Below are 23,449 nucleotides of genomic sequence, written 5' to 3'. Positions count from 1 at the left end.
TGACAGAAGTTATTTTCAAGCATTAACATTCAGCTCGGATGAATGACCAGATGTAGAAGGACCGATGAGTATAGGGGTAGAAATGGGTACCTTATCTTCCTGAATAGCTTGGTTCAGGATGGTGACCAGGTTAACCAAGTCGGCATTTGCAGATCGGTAGAAACACCCAAACCTCCAGATCCCTGACCAGGGAAAGTTTGAAGTTCAGCTTATTTGGGAGGACTGGAGGTTCTTTGAGGAAAAGGAAGGGTTTCTAGGACTTGAGATGGAGAATCCGAATCGGGAGCAATGGTCTTAGCAACTCGAGAGGGAGAGTCAGAATCAGGGGCCACTTGAAATTCAGTAGAAGGTGCAGCCTGGTTAGTTGGAGAGACATGTCTAACACTTAAAGTTTGTGTTAGAGAGTGATGGGTGTGCTCCTTTGTTAAGTCAACTACTTGTATCCCAGTTGGAATTGGAAAAGCAACTTGGAGAAGTTCAACAGACACTGTGGCTTAGATTGATGAGTGAGATGTTAGTTGTCCTAAATCTTGTTGTTGTTGTTGATGTGGTTGGTTAGGTGCAAGAGATGAGGAGATCGATTGAGCAGTAGTAACGGGCTGAAATGCAAGGTGCAATAAGTTGAGATTTATTTTGACTAAATTGAAATATATGTGAAAATGATATAATGTTACCGGAATGGGTCTTGTTCTTCGAACCAATTGAGAACCCGAATCTGAATCAATTGTATCCTCCAACTGTGAGGATGCAGTAAGGATATTCTGCATAGATGGCTCACTTTCATCAGAACTTTCACTCGATGGTTGCAACTATAACTAAAGAAAGATTGAAATTAAAATAATTGCAAGTAAATGTGGTTATCGAGGAATCTCAATTAAAGAATGAGCGTATGAATATAGTTACCTTCCTAGAAGTCTTCGAAGGTGTCCATCGACTTTTCCTTAGTGGTTGGCATGAAGAAGTTGTAGCTTCGGCTTTTCTTTTCTGAGTTTTCTTTAGAGAACCCTCAGCAGCAGGGACCGCTTGAACAACAGAACGCTTGATCTCTTTTAGGGTATGACTGTACTTAGAGTAGTAAACAGTCCACCAATCGAAGCAAGATTTTGTGATGTAAGAGTTTCGATCGTAAACGAGATGATTATAGCCCTCTTTTTGTTGTTGATTTTTTAAGAGGCAGATATCAAGCTCTTTCTTTGAAGCCAAAGTAATATGGCAAAATGGCCTGCTGTTTCTGGGGAGTGGAGTTGGGATAGCTTGTGAGAAGCCAAGTTGTCTGCCTGTATAATGAGGGGCATACATAATTACTTTGAAACGTTCTTTTTTATGTTAAGGTAGCCCTGTAGGAATCACCTGTACAGCCAATAAATTTGCCCAACTCCTATTAGCAAGCTCATTTTCTTCATTATCGTTGGGGAAGAGGAGGCGTTCGAGCCAAGCAAGACCACAATTTCGACACAAAAAGGGGTGAAATTGAGGTCCTCATTATGGAAGTCTTTGCAAGAATGAAAAAGAGAAAAGACAGCCCAAAATCGGTCTTCATCCGATTGTGCTTCTGGAAAATTTGGCTTGAAATTAGTCAATCAAAAGCCTTCAATGTGCTGTTTGTCTGTAGCACCACCTCCAGGCTTTATCATATACTTTTCAAAAATGGCATTAAGCCATAGTTGGAGAAGGCAGAGAGGGCCACTTGTACTGATTAAATAATTGTGTCGAAGACAATTAACAAACTGACCAAGTTCTTTGAAAACATGCCCTAGAAGAAGCTTAGCCAAATTGAGGTTGTTTCCCTCATGAAGTAGGGAAGCAAGAGGAAGGAAAAGCTTCTGCATTTGAACACTTCGAGAGCAAAAAACAATTGCGTTTAACCAGTAAACAGAAAGGCCACATGCTCATCATTTGTAACAGGATTACCTTCTGTGCCCATATGATGAGCCATGAAGTCACTATAGGAGGTCATAGGAGCAATGTTATATTGTTGTCTGGGTTGCATGTCGGAAGTGAAGTTTGGAGGACTAATCGGGAGTCCTGTAATAGCAACTACGTTTAAAAGTGACATACCAATCATCCCACAAGGAAGGTGGAAATTGTTAGTAGTCCTGTTCCAGAAAAAGGTTACAGCTCCAATCATCCAAGGGAGCGTCGAAGGTGAAAAGTGAGAAAGTCTCAGATGGTCTTGAATCCCAAGAGCCCCCAAGCAGTGCTCTTCAATGGAGCAAAACGCTCATACCAGGCTGTGAAGTCATTTCCACGAGGGTTGATCTTCGGGTTATTCCTAAAGGATTTTTGATTGGTGAAAAAAGAGATATCAAGGTCTTGATTGGTCAAAAAGTCTTCCCCTTGAGCACTGGGGAAGAAAAGAAGTTTTTTGTTTGCCCTTTCTGAATTCTCGACGGACCAATGAAAAAATGGATATCTTCACCCACATTAAAGGGAATAAGGATTCTAGGGTCATTAATTTGAAGTTGTGGGTCGTCAATGACTTCATCATTGACTTGATTCAACATGTGAAGAGCTGGAGGAGCCGGCGGTTGCACTATGGGGCCTTTTCCTTTGTCCTGTGCAGCAATGTGGGATGAAGAAGCATCCGTTGAAGAGCAAAGAAGAATGAAGATTGAAGAGTAAAAGTTATGCAAGAAAGATGAATGCAAGAGAAATTGAGGGAATAAGGGTTCGAGAAAGTTGAACGAAGACGGAAGTGTCGAATTTAAAGGGAGTTTTTGTTTAGCCGTTATTACAAAGGGAATTCAAAGGAAAAGAAGGTAACTTTGCGAAGAAAGTGAAGTGGTGGAGAGAGAAGGTATGAAGCACGTGAGACGTGTCAAACGGGTCAGAATTAATAGAGAAGGTAAATTGTAATTATTATCAGTAAAGGTGTCTGACGATTGGATTAGGATTAAGTGTTTCATCTTCCAAGAAATGACTTTGAAGGCAAACACATTAATCCTAGGGGCAATTTGTTAGTCGAAATAATTATTTTTGACAGACTAAGCTGATTCGAAACGCTGGTAAAGGGTCAAGAAGGAAGCAGAGGCCGAAAAGACGCACGTGTTGGTATTAATTGGAAGTTATTTGACACGGACTTGACCTAGACACCTCGTTAAATCGAACAAGCACTCGAATGACGAATCGAACAGTTGTTCGAATAGAGAATCGAGTGGTTACACAAGTAGAGAAGCCGAAGGCTTTCTCTGAGTGAGGAATTTATGAGTAACGTCCGTGGGCAAAAGAGCGGGAACAGTTACCTAAGGATTCGCATATAAGGCAGCGTAGTGTAATTAATGGTCGGTTATGGAAGTGGGTTATAAATATTAGTAAGTTTTAGGAAATAAGGGTTGGAACTTCTTATCAGAAATACACTCAAGCACACTCATATCCCAGCGAATTCCTGAGTCTGCATTCGAGTTCGATTTCTGTAAGGTTCCTTCCACTGTCTTTACCTTTTATTTATGATTCTTGTAAAACTTTATCTTTTAAGCAAATCTATGTTTCAAGCATTGTTTAATTTTCATGTTCAATTTACACTTTAGTACCTTTAATTTTCATGTTTAAAGTCCTTTGATTCAATCGAAGGCATTTTTATCGTTTTCTTTAAATTGCAATGCAAACCTTTTTGATTTCAGTCAATTTTACTTTTCAAACCCTTTGTCTTACACTTCTTTTACTCTTTTGCACTTTTTGAACTTATTTCCTGTTTTAATACTCGTCTAATTCAAAAACCTTTAATGCACTTATAGAAAATTGGTATTTACAAAAGAAGAGTTGGTTTCGTTCCCAGACTATTAGAATCGAATCACCATCGATTTACTAAAAAATCGACATACAAAACAGTGTTATAATATGAGAAACACATTATTAGCTAATTCTTTTAATTTATATGTGTGCGCGCGTACTATAGTAACAACGGTGAGTACGTAAGTATTGTTAAAATTAAAGTTACATTTTATTTACATTTTGGTAACACTTTTTGAAATAAAACCTTTTAAAAATGTTGTTTAACAATAAAAAAATTATTATTTTAATTTTAGCAATATTTTTTGAAATACTATAATCACTGTATTTAAATTAAACACTATTCAAATAAAATATGTAGCAAGGTTCGTTTTATGTGTTAAATATGTGTACAATTATTAAATTTACTATACAATAATATATAATTAGGATAATTTATTCTCTAAATTTCAAAAGTATAGCGAATAATTTTCATGTTTTATTAGTTGATTTTATTTTTGTTAACAATCATGTTACTTGTATATCAAAATTTAGTTATCAAATTAATTACATGTATAGAATATAAGTTAAAATACCAAACATATTAAAAATGAATTAAATAATACATACATTTTACACAAATACATATAGTAATTAATTTTGTAACTAATTTTTAGTGTGTATATAAATTTTTATTTTACTAATTGTTCATCATTTAGTTTGCTAGTTCTCTCAATTATTCTTCTACTTACTTGTTCTTTGAATTACATTTTTAATAATTGAACCCGGTATGCAAATTAAACATATCAGAACGTGTTAACAATTAATTCTGTTTCCGTTAATTAAATCCACACCAAAAACTACACTTTGTTGAGATCTTTTTAAGAGGGGTAGTGCTAAAGAGTCAATGACCTAAGCATACAATGTGTATAATGGGTTAAATCTTTGGTCCATAAATAAAATGAACATCACTTATATTATTCAGAATAACCATTCGGATACCAGGGATAATAAACATTTCATGTCATAAAATCACTCATCCCAAAAACTTAAGTTGATTTTGGAATTCACCAAGAATCGAACCCTTGACCTTTTGGATCTAGAACTCTAATACCATGTTATGAACTCATTCATCTCAAAAGCGTAACCTAATAAGATAATGTAACACTAATGATCATATCTCTAATACTTCCTAAATTTCCATTGTACACATTATACGCTTAGACATTGACTCTCTATACTTTCTCTTTTAAGAGAATTATTATTGGAAGTACACAACAGACATATGTACGCATACATATATATGCCGAATAAATATAGAATTAAACTAACATGTGTTCTAAAAATATAAATTAATATTATTAATTATGAAAGTTTTTCAAAAAAATGCAGTTTAATTTTTAATATTTTTATTGTTTATTTATTAAAATAAAAAATTTTAAACTTTCCAAAAATAATAATCTTAAAAGCACAGTATAACTAAATCCATAAATATAATAGACTGATTGAAATGGACTCATATATTATAGAAACCGATCATCGAAGTGACAATCTGCTTACATTAATCTGACTTTTATGTAAGTGAGCATTTTTTATATTTTTAATTATTACTTTGTGTGACATGCTCATAAAGTGAAAGAGCAAAAGTGATCCCATTTTCAGGTTACTAGTTGAAACTACTATCATTGTTTCTTTTTCGCCCATGGATACTTAATTATGTTAATTAAATTAAGCTTTGTATGATTTTTATTTTCATCGAACCTAATCAAAACCAGCTTTGGACTTACCTGATGATACCTACTACATACAGTTGTCAAGTCTAATTTGGATTTGATTTCAATTATTAATACGTTTCTTGTCTTATATAAAATATATATTAAAATTTTAAAGATACATTATAAATAAATTAAATAATAAATATATAAATATATAATTATTAATTTTTAACCCGATCATAGAACTTTTATCTATTTTATACCTTTTTTTTTCGCAATGATCTCCTCGCCTATACTGTTTTTGGTAGATATTTTGATTGTAAAGCTCAGACTTTTTTTTAATTAGTAGTCATATGAATGATGTATTTTTCTTTTCTTCATATTAAAAAAAGGACAGAAACCAATCATAGGGATACTGTAATAAATAAAAAGTTTAATTATTTTATCAAATTTATAATTAGATTTTTATATATTTTTTTTGTTTAATTAAGCTTCTATATTATTTTTAATTTTATAATTAGGTTCTTTCTAGTATAAAAAATGTTAGAGTTAGTTAAATATTTTTTTACAAATTGAAGGTATTCATAATTAAAAACCTAATTAGATCTTTGATCGCATATATTTTGAAAAAAATATTCTGTTAATTTTAACGCTTTTAACATGAAAAGAACCTAATTACAAAATTAAAAGTAGTGTAAAAATCCAATTAAAAAAATATAAAAATTTAATTAAAAATTTAATAAAACTGTAAAGACCAATAAAATAATTAAACCTAAATAAAAATATATATCAAGTAGCAACAAAAGTACCTAAAAATATTAATTTATGATGTGAGAATGACATCTAAGTACATTTATATATAAACCATTTAATAATTGTAATAATAACAATCACCCCTATTCAAAAATAAAAAAGCTCTTCAACCAAATGTTTTAAGTAATCAAGTCCAATCAAATCATTTTAACATATATTTCATCTACACGCCAAAGAAAGAATCCTAACTAATTGATTTTTAATGTTTTCCTCATTATTTCATTCCAGATTTTTTCTTCTCTTCTTGCATTCCCAAATTCTTTTATCAACATTCTTTACGTTTTCGGTCTCTGCATTGTGAATCATTATTTTGCTATGTTTCTAAAATCAAACATTGAGAGTAAACAATGTATGATGCAAGTTCGAGTGCGTTGAACCAAAGCGAGTTGGATGATGCAAGTTTGAATATGTTAAACCAGGACGAGTTGGATGATTTGTTTGAATCGAATGTAGTTGACGAGGTTTAATTTGATATATAGAATAAATTAGTGTTGATGATTAATGATTTGAATTTGGTTGAAGTCTATGAGTTTTGAATTGTTTTGAATTTGATTGTAAAAATATGTTTATATTACGTTTTAATTAGAGTTTCGATGTTTTCCAGATATAAAGAATGGCGTTGTACTGATAAATTTATTTTTGTTATGGATTGGTTTGTGAAGATCAGTGTTATTGATTTGGTATTTTCTACATTTAATTTCTGTGCTAAATGAAATTAGTGATTGTACGTTTAGTTTTATGTGATTTTCATTTAGCAATGAGTTGATGAAGTTCTTTGATTTCAAATATTAATAATTTCGCTGTTGTACTGGTGTTGTATTGACTAGTTTTTGGTGTTATTGTAGTTTGATGTTGATGAGTAGTTTGTGGCAAAAGTTGGGATGAACTTTCAACATACTTGAAGAAGTTAGAAAAATTTACAAATTACAGATTATGCTAAAGTTGCAGGTTAAGAAACACAAATAGGAAGAAAAATGAAATCAAAAATCAATTTAATTATATCCAATAGAGAAGGAAAATGAAAATCCAACATATATCCTAAGAAAAAGACAAATTCATTAGTTGGATTAAATTGTTGTGCAAGAATTTGTCAAGAAAGCTCAGAGTTGGCTGCACATTCTCCCAATTTTGTTCTGGATCATTCTTTTTAGCATAGTCCAATGCTACTTCAACACCAGATGTCTATCACTTTAAGTAAATTTTTCATCTCTTCAATCAGTGATGGACTAAGTTCTATAATAGTAGCTTCAATGCTTGGAAGACTTCTACCAAGGTCAAATGATAGTCTATTCATATCACTATCCTAAGAACTAAAGGATGACACAGAAAATTATTTATAATAACTCAATGCTATGAAGCAATACAGTACATGATAACTAATGGAATAACACGAAAGTTATAAAAAATATATATTTAACTAGAACTTACGGATAAAAAGATTCTTAGACTTGTTGTTCAGGTTGTAGAGGATTGGAGGTGGATGAGTGTGCTTGTTGTTCTTGGACTTGTTGTTGAGGTGGTGTAGGATGAACTGCTTAAATTGGCACTCTAATGAAGGCAAACAAAAAGTGCATATTATTAAAATAGTAATGAATAGCACCAAATTCAACACAAAATAACTGACGGAATATCACTAAAATTTTAAAAAAAATTATACTTAACTAAATGAAAAATATCAGATTCATTAAAATAGGAAACTCACACATTTAGGGGTTGAGTCAGTGATAGACTGGGTTCTATAATAATAGCTTCAGTGCTTGGAGAAATTATGCCTCCTGAGAGCTGCAGAATGACACAGAAAATTGTTTAGAATAACTCAATACAGAATAACTAATGGAATAACATAGAAGTTATAAAAAAAATATTTAACTAGAACTTAAGCATAAAGAGATTTTTGTTCAGGTTGTAGAGGATTCGAGGTGGATGTGTGTGCTTGTTATTGAGGTGGTGCAGGATGAATTGGCACTCTAATGAAAGCAAACAAAAAGTACATGATATTAAAAAGTTATATTAACTAAGTGAAAAATATTAGATTCGTTAAAATAGAAAACTCATATCTATAAGCATTTGTTTTTCAACACCAATCTCACTCCCAAAATTAATAGTTGGGCTACTACTTTAAAACACAAGAATTTATTTTGTGAGACATATGAATATGGTCTTAATAACACAGAAATTGTGCAGTATCAATTCAGAGATAGGATACACTACTTACTTGTCAAACTCTGGTGCATTTTCTAATTTTGGTTCTTCATGGATTTCTTTTTCTGCAAGAGGAGCATTTTCTTCTTCCATTGTTGCTTCTTTAACTTAGACATCTTCCTCCACTTTTTTTCTTGGCACTTCCAAACTGAATAGCACTAAAATTATATAAGACTGCACGGAAATTATTGAATAGAAATAAATAAATTATGTTATATATGAGAACTTATAAGGCTTTAGACAGTAAACTCTTTTTTTCCTTTTTTTATGCTGTCCTTTTCTTGAAAAAAATCTTAGAGATTCTTGTGTTTTTTTTTCTAAGTAAAAATATATGAAATTATACTTATGAACCAAGCTATTCATATTAAAAGCACATAACTTACACAATTGTAACACAATAAATTTATATTTAAGAAATAAAAAACAGTTAGAAAAATTACATGGGGACACTTAGTGCATTTAAAGACCCTTTAAGGCTTGACTGTGTTTGAGACACATGATTATCCTCACTCGACAAATTGACAGTCGATATTTTAAGAAAAAAGAACAGCTTTTAAAAAATTATAACAAAAAGAAAAAATATAAGATCTTGATTTTACCATTTTGAAGAAGCACGTTGAGTTTCTGTTGAGTCTTCTTCATTTTTTATTTTTTAGTTTGAACATTCTTTCTTTTTTTTTTTCTTTTTGTGTTGTTTTCTATGTAACATCTTTCTTTTTGGCCTTCACTTCTGCAGATTTGTCATTCTCTTTTGTTCTTCTTTCTGGTTATTTTCTTTTTTTTCTTCTCTTCTGAAACAGAAAAAATTTTGATAAATAAATAGAATATATTTTAAAATAAATATGTAACTTCTAAATGTTACTCATAGCCAGAATAAGTACTTGTTTCTGAAGATGAAAGATCTATAACAGGCTTCTTTTCACTCTTCTTTAACCCTTTTTTCTTGCTTCATCTCTGCTCTTTTATGATCTCTTAAAACAAAAATAAAATTAATTAGCATATTCATTGCTTAAGACAGAACAGTGGCTGTTAATTTAAATGACATTCATTGTTATTTTGTAAAGAAATAATGATACCAAAATTTGAAAGAAATGAGTTCTTTTATTTTACCATTTCTTCCTTTTCCTTACGTTCAATCATCTTAACGAGCATCTCACTTGTCCAGTGGGCAACCCACGATGGTTTAGACGTCGTATTGGCTGTGGTATTAACAAATTTGGACTCATGAAAGTATATAATCAAGAGTGCAAAAAGACACCCATCGATTAAGTATTTTCCTTCATTTTTGTGAGTATTTATTCCTTTAATTAGGAAGTTCAGCATGTGAGTAGCCCAATTCCACTCTCGTATATTTTTAGTATCAAGGATTGCTGGCATGTGAATTGGGGAGACGTTGCTCATGGTTGTTGGCAATAAGAAGCATTTTTGGAGGAAGAGAATGAATATTCTCTTGAATTTTAGGCTATTTTTATCTCCATCTATGCTCATTTCCAACAAATATTTTGTCAAAGAAGATAATGAAGAGCCTTTGAAATTTTTAATAACTTTCTTTTGCTCCTCAGTGATGTCTTTATTTATAATCTTTTCTGAAAAAGCATCTCCTACAACAATAAAACAGGTAAACAAAAACAACATTATCAAATAATAAAAATATTGAAAGTTCATCATGAGAATAGATTACAGAAGTAAATTTTACCTATTACAATTAAGTCCAAGGCATCCCTTATCTTTACAGGGGTTATGGAGATTTTCCCATACCGTTTGATGAGAGTATTTTCATAAAAATTAAAAGAAGTAGCGAGTCCCTTCAGAAGCTTGTGTGTCACATTCAAGGATGGGATATGGCTCAGAGCACAAAATCCCATTTCATCCACAATAACTTTCTTCTCACTACTCATTTTTCTAAAATCATCAGCCATAGTTCTCGTAAAGCACTGCAAATCATGAGTTTTCTGGAAAGTAGTTGAAAATTATGTTATAAAATTTTATGCAACAAAAACAGAGTTGTTTTGTTTAAAATATGTTTACATGATATTTTGGTGCCTTCTTAGCCGTAATGTTTTTTCAGCAACTTTTTTCTTTGTCATTTTGTGTCTAAGGAATAAAAAAGATAAATTACACTGAATGTAACTCATAATAAAATCCAAAAATTGGAAATGATCGATCATAAAGCTCATTAACATGGCTTAAATCACGTAAGAAATAATACAACTACATAGAAACTTTAAATGGAATCCTACGACATGAATCACACTGAATTTAACTCATAATAAAATCTAAAAATTGGAAATGATAACACGAGAAGACTTATCAACATGGCTTAAATCAAATAAAAAATAATACAACTATATAGAGACTTTAAATCAAAGCCTATGACAAGGATCACACTAAATCTAAATCAAAATGACACCAAAAATTAGAAATGATAACAGTAGAAGATTCATTAACATGGCTTAAATCAAATAAGAAAGAATACAACTACATAGAGACTCTAAATCAAAACCTATGATAAGAATCACACTGAATTTAAATCATAATAAAACCCAAAATTGGAAATGACGACATGAGAAGACTCATCAACGTGGCTAAAATTACATAAGAAACAATACAACTACATAGAGACTCTAAATCCAAGCCTATGATATGAATCACATTGAATGTAACTCACTATGATGCACGAACATTGACACAGACATGTGACACGACACGATACAGGATATGCCAACACAAAAATTTTAAAATTTTATAAGATACAAGAACACGTATATATATAAAATATAAAGTATTTTTTAGATAAATAGTAATGATATTATAATATTTTATTGATATTAAAATATAAATTAATTTTATAATTTTTTAAAGTCTTGTTTTGATTATATAAAGTATTTAAAATATTTTTTCCTTTAATAAATAATAATATATACCATTTCTAAATTTATTTCAAGAATACATGTTAAGAATAATGCTAGACATGCTGACACGCTGACACGCGATGGTATTTAGGTGTGTCCAAGTGAATCTGGAGAAACTTTTTTATTTTATATTAAGACACGGTTGGACACAGCAAACATGCGTGTCGGACGAGTGTCGATGAGTGTCGTGTCTGAAATGCATCCGACACGTAGACACGACAACTCAGCAAAGTGTCCGTACTTCATAGATAACTCATAATAAAACCCTAAAATTGCAAATCATACCAAAAAAATCATCAACATGGCTTAAATCATATAAGAAACAATACAACTACATACATACTCAAAATCCAAGCCTATGTCAAAAATCACACTAAATCTAAATCAAAATGACACTGAAAATTGAAAATGATGACACCAATAGACTCTTCAACATTGCTTAAATCACATAAGAAATAGTACAACTACATAGAGAATCCAAATACAAGCCTATGATAAGAATAACATTAAATTTAAATCACCAAAACATGAAATGATGTAACCAGAAGACTCTTCAACATGGCTTAAATCATATAAAAAACACTAGAACTACATAGAAGAAAAAATTTACCATTTAGAATCAAGTTACCTTCTGATAAGCAGATAATTTATACGCTTTTTGGCATTGTTTTTAGATATTTTTAGTAGGATCTAGCTACTTTTAGGGATGTTTTCATTAGTTTTTATGCCAAATTCATATTTCTGGACTTTACTATGAGTTTGTGTATTTTTCTGTGATTTCAGGTATTTTCTGGCTGAAATTGAGGGACCTGAGCAAAACTCTGATAAGAAGGCTGACAAAGGACTGCTGATGCTGTTGGATTCTGACCTCCCTACACTCAAAATAGATTTTCTGGAGTTACAGAACTCCAAATGGTGCGCTCTCAACGGCATTGGAAATTAGACATCCAGGGATTTCTAGCAATATATAATAGTCCATACTTTATTTGAGATTAGACGATGCAAATTGGCGCTCAACGCCAGTTCCATGCTGCATTCTGGAGTCAAACGCCAGAAACACATCATGAACCAGAGTTAAATGCCAAAAACACGTTACAACTTGGCGTTTAACTCCAAGAGAAGCCTCTACACGTGTAAAGTTCAAGATCAGCCCAAGTACACACCAAGTGGGCCCCGGAAGTGGATTTCTGCATCAATTACTTAATTCTGTAAACCCTAGTAGCTAGTTTAGTATAAAAGGACATTTTACTTTTGTATTAGAGGTCTTTTGATAGTTTAGTCCTTTGACCATTCGGTCTTTTGATCACATTTTGGGGCTGGCCACTCGGCCATGCCTGGACCATCACTTATGTATTTTCAACGGTGGAGTTTCTACACACCATAGATTAAGGGTGTGGAGCTCTGCTGTACCTCAAGTTTTAATGCAATTACTACTACCTTTTATTTAATTCAAGCTTATTCTTATTCTAAGATATCATTCGTACTTCAACCTGATGGATGTGATGATCCGTGACACTCATCAACATCCATCCTTATGAACGCGTGCCTGACAACCACCTCCGTTCTACAAGCGAGAGCTAGAGTGTGTATCTCTTGGATTCCTGATGAACGACGCATAGTTGCCCTCGCCTAACAACCGAGCCTTCTATTCTGTGAGATCAAAATCTTCGTGGTATAAGCTAGGATTGATGGCGGCATTCATGAGAATCCGGAAAGTCTAAACCTTGTTTGTGGTATTCCAAGTAGGATTCAGGGATTGAACGACTGTGACGAGCTTCAAACTCGCGATTGTTGGGCGTGATGACAAATGCAAAAGAATCAATGGATTCTATTCCGGCATGATCGAGAACCGACAGATGATTAGCCGTGCTGTGACAAGAGTATTTGGACCTTTTTCACTGAGAGGATGGGAAGTAGCCATTGACAATGGTGATGCCCTACATGCAGCTTGTCATGGAAAGGAGTAAGAAGGATTGGATGAAAGCAGTAGGAAAGCATAGATTCAGAAGGAACACAGCATCTCCATACACTTATCTAAAATTCCCACCATTGAATTACATAATAACTCTATCTTTATTTTATGCTTTATTTTATTATTATTTTCGAAAAACCATTATAACCATTTGAATCCGCCTGATTGAGATTTACAAGATGACCATAGTTTGCTTCATACCAACAATCTCCGTGGGATCGACCCTTACTCACATAAGGTATTACTTGGACGACCCAGTGCACTTGCTGGTTAGTTGTATGGAGTTGTGACAAAGTGTGATTCACGTTTGAGAGCGCTACCAAGTTTATTGGCGCCATTGTTGATGATCAAAACTTCATGCACCAAGTTTTTGGCACCGTTGCCAGGGATTGTTCGAGTTTGGACAACTGACGGTTCATCTTGTTGCTTAGATTAGGTAATTTTCTTTATTTTTGTTTTTCAAAAATAAAAATACAAAAAAAATTAATAAAATCATAAAAATCAAAAATATTTTGTGTTTCTTGTTTGAGTCTTGTGACATGTTTTAAGTTTGGTGTCAATTGCATGTTTCTATGTTTCTTGCATTTTTCGAAGAAAAAATTCATGCATGGTGTTCTTCATGATCTTCAAGTTGTTCTTGATGAGTCTTCTTGTTTGATCTTCATATTTTCTTGTTTTGCATCTTTTGTTGTTTTTTCATGTGCATTTTTGCATTCTTAGTGTCTAAATATGAAAAATTTCTAAGTTTGGTGTCTTGCATGTTTTTCTTTTCTTGAAATTTTTTAAAAAATAAGTCTTGATGTTCATCTTGATCTTCAAAGTGTTCTTGGTGTTCATCTTGACATTCATAGTGTTCTTGCATGCATTAAGTGTTTTGATCCAAAATTTTTATGTTTTGGGTCATATTTGTGTTTTTCTCTCTCCTCATTAAAAATTCAAAAAAAAATTTATCTTTTCCTTAATTTTCTCATAAATTTCGAAAATTTGAGTTAACTTAGTCAAAAAAAATTTTAAAACTTAACTATTTCTTATAAGTCAAGTCAAATTTTCAATTTTAAAAATCTTATCTTTTCAAAACTTTTTCAAAAATCAAATATTTCTCATTTTTTTATTATTTTTGAAAATTTTTAAAATTTATTTTCAAAATCTTTATTAACTTTTTGTTTGTTTCTTATCTTTTTCAAAACCACCTAACTACTTTTCTCTCTAAATTTTTGAAAAGCATCTTCCTCTTTTTCAAAATTATTTTAATTAATTAATTGTTTCAAATTTTAATTTTAATTTTATTTCTTCTCTTAATTTTCGAAAATCACTAACCCTTTTTCAAAATTAATTTTTGAAATTCTCTCCCTCTCATCTTCTTCTATTTATTTATTTATCTACTAACACTTCTCTTCACCTCAAGAATTCGAACCTATCCTCCCCCTTGTGTTTGGATTCTTAACTCTTTTCCTTCTTCTATTCTTTTATTCTTCTACTAACATAAAGGAATCTCTATACTGTGACATAGAAGATTCCTCTTCTTTTCTCGTTCTCTTCTCTTTCATATGAGCAGGAACAAGGAAAAAGGCATTCTTGTTGAAGATGATCCTGAACCTGAAAGGACTCTAAAGAGGAAACTAAGAGAAGCTAAAATACAACAATCCAGAGACAACCTTACTGAAATTTTCGAACAAGAAAAGGATATGGCAGCCGAACCTAACAACAATAATGCAAGGAGAATGCTTGGTGATTATACTACACCTACTTCCAAGTTTGATGGAAGAAGCATCTCAATCCCTGCCATTGGAGCAAACAATTTTGAGCTGAAACATCAACTAGTTGCTCTAATACAACAGAACTGCAAGTTTCATGGACTTCCATCAGAATATCCCTATCAGTTTTTAACTGAGTTCTTGCAGATCTGTGAGACTGTTAAGACTAATGGAGTTGATCCTAAAGTCTACAGGCTCATACTTTTTCCTTTTGCTGTAAGAGACAGAGCTAGAACATGGTTAGACTCACAACCTAAAGATAGCCTGGACTCTTGGGATAAGCTGGTCACGGCCTTCTTGGCTAAGTTCTTTCCTCCTCAAAAGCTTAGCAAGTTTAGAGTGAATGTTCAGACATTCAAACAAAAAGATGGTGAATCCCTCTATGAAGCTTGGAAAAGATACAAGCAGATGACCAAAAGGTGTCCTCCTGACATGCTTTAAGAATGGACCATTCTGGATATATTCTATTATGGTCTATCTGAATTCTCTAAGATGTCATTGGACCATTCTACAGGTGGATTCATTCACCTAAAGAAAATGCCTACAGAAGCTCAAGAACTTATTGACATTGTTGCAAATAATCAATTCATGTACACTTCTGAGAGGAATTCTACGAATAATGGGACGCCTCAGAGGAAGGAAATTATTAAGATTGATGCTCTGAATGCCATATTGGCTCAGAACAAAATGTTGACTCAGCAAGTCAACATGATTTCTCAAAGTCTGAATGGATGGCAAAATGCATCCAACAGTACTAAAGAGGCATCTTCTGAAGAAGAAGCTTATGATCCTAAAAACCCTGCAATAGCAGAGGTAAATTACATGGGTGAACCTTATGGGAACACCTATAATTCTTCATGGAGAAATCATCCAAATTTCTCATGGAAGGATAAACAAAAGCCCCAACAAGGCTTTAATAATGGTGAAAGAAATAGGCTCAGCAATAACAAGCCTTTTCCATCATCTTCTCAGCAACAAACAGAGAATTCTGAGCAGAGCACCTCTAACTTAGCAAACATAGTCTCTTATCTGTCTAAGGCCACTTTAAGTTTTATGAGTGAAACAAGGTCCTCCATAAAAAATTTGGAGGCACAAGTTGGCCAGCTGAGTAAGAAAGTCACTGAAACTCCTCCTAGTACTCTCCCAAGCAGTACTGAAGAAAATCCAAAAAGAGAGTGGAATGCCATTGATATTGTCAATATGGCTGAATCCAAGGAGGAAGGGGAGGACATGAATCCCAATGAGAAAGACCTCATGGGACGTCTCCCAAACAAGAAGGAGTTCTTTATTGAGGACCTAAAGGAATCTAAGGCTCATACAGAGATCATAGAGATCCCATTAAACCTCCTTCTGTCATTTATGAGCTCTGAAGACTATTCTTCCTCTGAAGAGGATGAAGATGTAACTAGAGAGCAAGTTGCTCAATATCTGGGAGCTATCATGAAGCTGAATGCCAAGTTATTTGGTAATGAGACTTGGGAAGATGAACCTCCCTTGCTCATTAGTGAACTAGATACATGGGTTCAGCAAGCTCTACCTCAAAAGAAAGAAGACCCTGGTAAATTCTTAATATCATGTACCATAGGCACCAGGACCTTTGAGAAGGCTCTTTGTGACCTGGGGTCAGGGATAAATCTTATGCCACTCTTTGTAATGGAGAAGCTGGGGATCATTGAGGTACAGCCTGCCACATTCTCATTACAGATGGTAGACAAGTCAGTAAGACAAGCTTATGGATTAGTAGAGGACGTGTTAGTAAAGGTTAAAGGCCTTTACATCCCTGCTGATTTCATAATCTTAGACACTAGGAAGGAGGAGGATGAATGCATCATCCTTGGAAGACCCTTCCTAGCCACATTAGGAGCTGTGATTGATGTTGACAAAGAAGAGCTAGTCCTTTAATTAAATGGGGACTACCTTGTATTTAAAGCTCAAGGATCTTCTTCTGCAACCATGGAGAGGAAGCATGAAAAGCTTCTCTTAAATACAGAGTCAAACAAAGCCCCCACAATCAAACTCTAAGTTTAGTGTTGGGGGGCCACAACCAAACTCTAAATTTGGTGTTGAACCCCCATATTCAAACTCTAAGTTTGGTGTTGGGAGTCTACAACATTGACCTGATCACCTGTGAGGCTCCATGTGAGCCCACTGTCAAGCTATTGACATTAAAGAAGCGCTTATTGGGAGGCAATCCAATTTTTATTTATCTAATTTTATTTTATTATTCTTTTATGTTTTCTTAGGTTCATGATCATGTGGAGTCACAAAACAAATACTAAAATTAAAAATAAAATCAAAAACAGCAGAAGAAACAGCACACCATGGAGAAAGGGCTTACTAGCGTTTAAATGCCAGTAAGGAGCATCTGGCTGGCGTTCAACGCCAGAACAGAGCATGGATCTGGCGTTGAATGCCAGAAACATGCAGCAATCTGCCGTTTAAATGCCAGGATTGCACACTGAGGGAAGCTGGTGTTCAACGCCAGAAACATGCTACAGATTGGCATTAAACGCCCAAAACAACATAGAACTGGCGTTTAACGCCAGAAACAAGCATCAATCTGGCGTTAAATGCCAGGATTGTATGAAAAGGGCGTTTTACACGCCTCATTGGTGCAGGGATGTAAATTCTTGACACCTCAGGATCTGTGGACCCCACAGGATCATTTCAGGATCTGTAGACCCCACAGGATCCCCACCTATCTCAATTTATCTTCTCTCTTCTTCACACAACCCAATAATACTCTCCGCCCATAAACCCCACCAACCTTCAAAATTCAAAATCACTTTTCCACCCAAACCCACCAAATATGGCCGAACCTTAACCCCTCTCCCCCCACTATATAAACCTCTCTATCCCTCTTCATTTTCACATAACACAACCCTCTCTTCTCCCCCCTTGGCCGAATACACATCTCTCCCTTTCCTCCATTTTCTTCTTTTTATTCCTCTTCTTCTTTTCTTTTCATTCTTCTCTTGCTCGAAGGCGAGCAATATTCTAAGTTTGGTGTGGTAAAAGCATAGCTTTTTTGTTTTTCTATAACCACTTATGGCACCTAAGGCCGGAGAAACCTCTAAAAAAAGGAAAGGGAAGACAAAAGCCTCCACGTCCGAGTCATGGGAGATGGAGAGATTCATCTCAAAGGTCCATCAAGACCACTTCTATGATGTTGTGGCCAAGAAGAAGGTGATCCCTGAGGTCCCTTTCAAGATCAAGAAAAATGAGTATCCGGAGATCCGACATGAGATCCAAAGAAGAGGTTGGGAAGTTCTGACCAACCCCATTTAACAAGTCAAAATCTTAATGGTTCAAGAGTTCTATGCCAATGCATGGATCACTAGGAACCATGATCAAAGTGCGAACCCGAATCCAAAGAATTATCTTACAATGGTTCGGGGGAAATACTTAGATTTCAATCCGAAAAATGTAAGATTGGCGTTCAACTTAACTATGATGCAAGAAAATGCACGCCCCTACACTAGAAGGGTCAACTTTAATCAAATGTTGGACCAAGTCCTTATGAACATATGTGTGGAAGGAACTCAATGGAAAAGAGACTCAAAGGCAAGCCGGTTCAATTAAGAAGACTGGACCTCAAGCCTGTGGCTAGAGGATGGTTGGAGTTCATCCAACGCTCCATCATCCCCACTAGCAACCGATCCGAAGTTACTGTGGATCAGGCCATCATGATCCATAGTATCATGATTGGAGAGGAAATAGAAGTTCATGAAGTCATCTCTCTTGAATTCTACAAAATAGCCGAAAAGTCCTCCACCATGGCAAGGCTAGCTTTTCCTCATCTTATTTGCCATCAATGCTACTCAGCTGGAGTTATCATAGAAGGAGACATCCTCATTAAAGAGGATAAGCCCATCACTAAGAAGAGGATGGAGCAAACAAGAGAGCCCATTTATGGATCTCAAGAGACACATGAGGAGGCTCATCATCAAGAAATTCCTGAGATGCCTCAAGAGATGCATTTTCCTCTAAATAACTATTGGGAACAACTCAACACTTCTCTAGAAGATTTGAGTTATAACATGGACCAACTAAGGGTGGAACATCAAGAGCACTCCATCATTCTCCATGAGATTAGAGAATATCAAAGAGCAATGAGGGAGGAGCAACAAAGGCAAAGAAGAGACATAGAAGAGCTCGAGGACATCATTGGTCCTTCAAGAAGAAGACGCCACTAAGGTGGACTCATTCCTTGTTCTTATTTCTCTATTTTTTTATTCTTATGCTATATATTTGTCTATGTTTGTGTCTTTACTTCATGATCATTAGCATTCAGTAACTATGTCCTAAGGATATGAATAATTCCATTAATCCTTCACCTCTCTTAAATGAAAAAATGTTTTTTTAATACAAAAGAACAAGAAGTACATGAGTTTCGAATTCATCCTTGAATTTAGTTTAATTATATTGATGTGGTGGCAATACTTTTTGTTTTCTGAATGAATGATTGAACAGTGCATGTTTTTGATCTTGTTGTTTATGAATGTTACAATTTGTTGGCTCTTGAAAGAATGATGAACAAAGAGAAATGTTACTGATGATTTGAAAAATCATAAATTTGATTCTTGAAGCAAGAAAAAGCAGTGAATAGCAAAAGCTTGCGAAAAAAAGAGAGAAAGAGAAAGAAAAAGCAAGCAGAAAAAGCCAATAGCCATTAAAACCAAAAGGCAAGGGTAAAAAGGATCCAAGGCTTTGAGCATCAATGGATAGGAGGGCCCAAGGAAATAAAATCCAGGCCTAAGGGGCTAAATCAAGCTGTCCCTAACCATGTGCTTGTGGCATGCAGGTCCAAGTGAAAAGCTTGAGACTGAGTGGTTAAAGTCGTGATCCAAAGCAAAAAGAGTGTGTTTAAGAACCCTGGACACCTCTAACTGGAGACTTTAGCAAAGCTGAGTCACAATCTGAAAAGGTTCACCCAGTCATGTGTCTGTGGCATTTATGTATCCGGTGATAATACTGGAAAACAAAGTGCTTAGAGCCACGGCCAAGACTCATAAAAGTAGATGTGTTCAAGAATCAACATAAACATACTTAACTAGGAGAATCAATAACACTATCTAAAATTCTGAGTTCCTATAGATGCCAATCATTCTGAACTTCAAAGGAAAAAGTGAGATGCCAAAACTGTTCAGAAGCAAAAAGCTACAAGTCCCGCTCATCTAATTAGAACTAATATTCATTGATATTTTGGGATTTATAGTATATTCTCTTCTTTTTATCCTATTTGACTTTTAGTTGCTTGGGGACAAGCAACATTTTAAGTTTGGTGTTGTGATGAGCGGATAATTTATACGCTTTTTGGTATTGTTTTTAGATAGTTTTTAGTAGGATCTAGCTACTTTTAGGGATGTTTTCATTAGTTTTTATGCTAAATTCACATTTCTGTACTTTACTATAAGTTTGTGTGTTTTTCTATGATTTCAGGTATTTTCTGGCTGAAATTGAGGGACCTGAACAAAACTCTGATAAGAAGGCTGACAAAGGACTGCTGATGCTGTTGGATTCTGACTTTCCTGCACTCGAAATGGATTTTCTGGAGCTACAGAACTCCAAATGGCACGCTCTCAATGGTGTTGGAAAGTAGACATCCAGAGCTTTCCAGAAATATATAATAGTTCATACTTTATTTGAGATTAGACGACGCAAATTGGCGTTCAACGCTAGTTCCATGCAGCATTCTGGAGTTAAACGCCAAAAACACGTCACGAACCAGAGTTAAATGCCAAAAACACGTTACAACTTGGCGTTTAACTCCAAGAGAAGCCTCTACACGTGTAAAGTTCAAGCTCAGCCCAAGTACACACCAAGTGGGCCCCGAAAGTGGATTTCTGCATCAATTACTTAATTCTGTAAACCCTAGTAGCTAGTCTAGTATAAATAGGACATTTTACTATTGTATTAGAGGTCTTTTGATAGTCTAGTCTTTTGACCATTCGGTCTTTTGATCACATTTTGGGGGCTGGCCATTCGGCCATGCCTGGACCATCACTTATGTATTTTCAACGGTGGAGTTTCTACACACCATAGATTAAGGGTGTGGAGTTCTGCTGTACCTCGAGTTTTAATGTATTTTCAAGCTTATTCTTGTTATAAGATATCATTTGTACTTCAATTTGATGGATGTGATGATTAGTGACACTCATCATCATCCATCCTTATGAACGCGTGCCTGACAACTACCTCCGTTCTACAAGCGAGAGCTAGAGTGTGTATCTCTTGGATTCCTGATGCACGACGCATGGTTGCCCTCGCCTGACAACAGAGCCTTCAATTCCGTGAGATCAAAATCTTCGTGGTATAAGCTAGGATTGATGGCAGCATTCATGAGAATTCGAAAAGTCTAAACCTTGTCTGTGGTATTCTGAGTAAGATTCAGGGATTGAATGACTGTGACGAGCTTCAAACTCGTGATTGTTGGGCGTGATGACAAACGCAAAAGAATCAATGGACTCTATTCTGGCATGATCGAGAACCGACAAATGATTAGCCGTGCTGTGACAAGAGCATTTGGACTTTTTTCACTGAGAGGATGGGAAGTAGCCATTGACAACAGTGATGCCCTACATATAGCATGCCATGGAAAGGAGTAAGAAGGATTGGATGAAAGTAGTAGGAAAGCAGAGATTCAGAATGAACACAGTATCTCCATACACTTATCTGAAATTCCCACCACTGAATTACATGAGTAACTCTATCTTTATTTTATGCTTTATTTTATTATTATTTTTGAAAAACCATTATAACCATTTGAATCCGCCTAACTGAGATTTACAAGATGACCATAGTTTGCTTCATACTAACAATCTCTGTGGGATCGACCCTTACTCACGTAAAGTATTACTTGGAGGACCCATTGCACTTGCTGGTTAGTTGTGCGGAGTTGTGATAAAGTGTGATTCACGTTTGAGAGTGCTACCAAGTTTATTGGCGTCATTGTTGATGATTAAAACTTCGTGCACCACCTTCAATAAAGCTTCATCTTTTTATTTTTTATGAATGCATAGAGAGCTTTGCTGAGAGTTTTTCGTTCAGTGTTGTTGTTGATGATTTGAATAACACAGAGAGGTTTGATGAGATATTTTTCATTCGGTGTTGTTGTTGATTATTCAACCTAGAAGAGAGAGTTTGAGAGTCATTTCAAGTTCAGTGTTGAAATGAGGTTTTGAAATGGTCTTTCGTGTCAAAGAGCGCGAATTGAAATGTCGTGTGTGTGTGTGTGGAGAGGGAGAGCGTGTTCGCACGCGCTGGGTAATGAAGATGGTTTTTGTTGGGTTTGGACCAACTTGATTGGACTTGGCTACCAAAAAGGCTTGTATATATAGCATTGCTGATTCCAAAAATATTATTTTTTCATCCTTTTATGAGTTTCCAACTCAAAAAAAACACACCCAGAAAAGCATTGAGCACCGTAAGATTTACTGTAAAAAAGAATAAAATTCGACGGTACACTGTTTATCGTCGAATTTTGTGTCAAAATTTATCCGACAGAAAAAACTTCACCAGTAACAAACTACTGTCGGATTTATGTATTCGGCGGTAATTTGCATTGGATTTAGCGGCGTTATATGGATATCAAAAGAACGAAATCTGTTGCAGCTTTTCGTCGAAAATTTTCCAACGGTAACATTGGCACCAAAGCATACGGCTTTGCACCCCTTTACCGTCGGATTAATCCAACAGAAATATTTTTCTAAGTTTTTAATGAAAAATTAGCTGGGTTGTTACCGTCGGTATATTTTGAGTAATTCCGACGGCAGATTATTGTTTTTAAATAATTTTTTTTCCTTCATCTATAATGTACCCCGATAATTAACAATTGAAACAATGCTTTAAACTTGATGTGAAATATTAAATATACAAATTAAAAACCCTGAATGATGGTAATTGAAATATTTGAAGCAATGCTAATTATATTACATTCTTCTCAAAGTTTAGTAAAGAAATATATAAGATAGAACTACATTTACATTAACCTTATTCAGATTCATTATCTTCTTCCTTTGATTCACCATCCTCTTCTTCTGAGATAGTTTTCTGGTTATCGAACTTGTCCTCTTCTTCTTCATCGCCATTGATTCCTTCTTTTCACTACAAAAAAAACGATGATCCATCGAATTGATAGTAAAAAAATGAATAAAAATTGACGATATAAACCTCACCGATAACCAATTACCGTCAGAGTTTTTTGTCTGGCAGATTAACTGCCCAAAAAACCATTTGGTTATCTATGGATTTTTCTGCCTGTAAAGTCGTCACCACAATATCTTGTTTCTCGCACTACACCGTCAGATTATTCCCTCGGTAAATCTGACGGTAATCTCAGTTTTTTAAATATTGTGACGTAATTTTTTAAAT

The 23,449-nt window shown here is 34.5% G+C and overlaps 1 non-coding gene across 1 annotated transcript; it reads right to left on the bottom strand.

Moving 5' to 3' along the window:
• Positions 1 to 15,406: 15,406 nt before the first annotated feature.
• On the bottom strand, positions 15,407 to 15,510 carry LOC127743083 (small nucleolar RNA R71). Its single transcript, XR_008004388.1, has one exon. It is a non-coding gene; the product is annotated as a small nucleolar RNA R71 (small nucleolar RNA).
• Positions 15,511 to 23,449: the final 7,939 nt, after the last annotated feature.

Source organism: Arachis duranensis, chromosome 1 (genome assembly GCF_000817695.3).
Source record: "Arachis duranensis cultivar V14167 chromosome 1, aradu.V14167.gnm2.J7QH, whole genome shotgun sequence".
Classification (NCBI taxonomy): domain Eukaryota; kingdom Viridiplantae; phylum Streptophyta; class Magnoliopsida; order Fabales; family Fabaceae; genus Arachis; species Arachis duranensis.
Note: the sequence above shows the minus strand (reverse complement) of the source record. Positions and strands in the feature narration are given on the sequence as shown.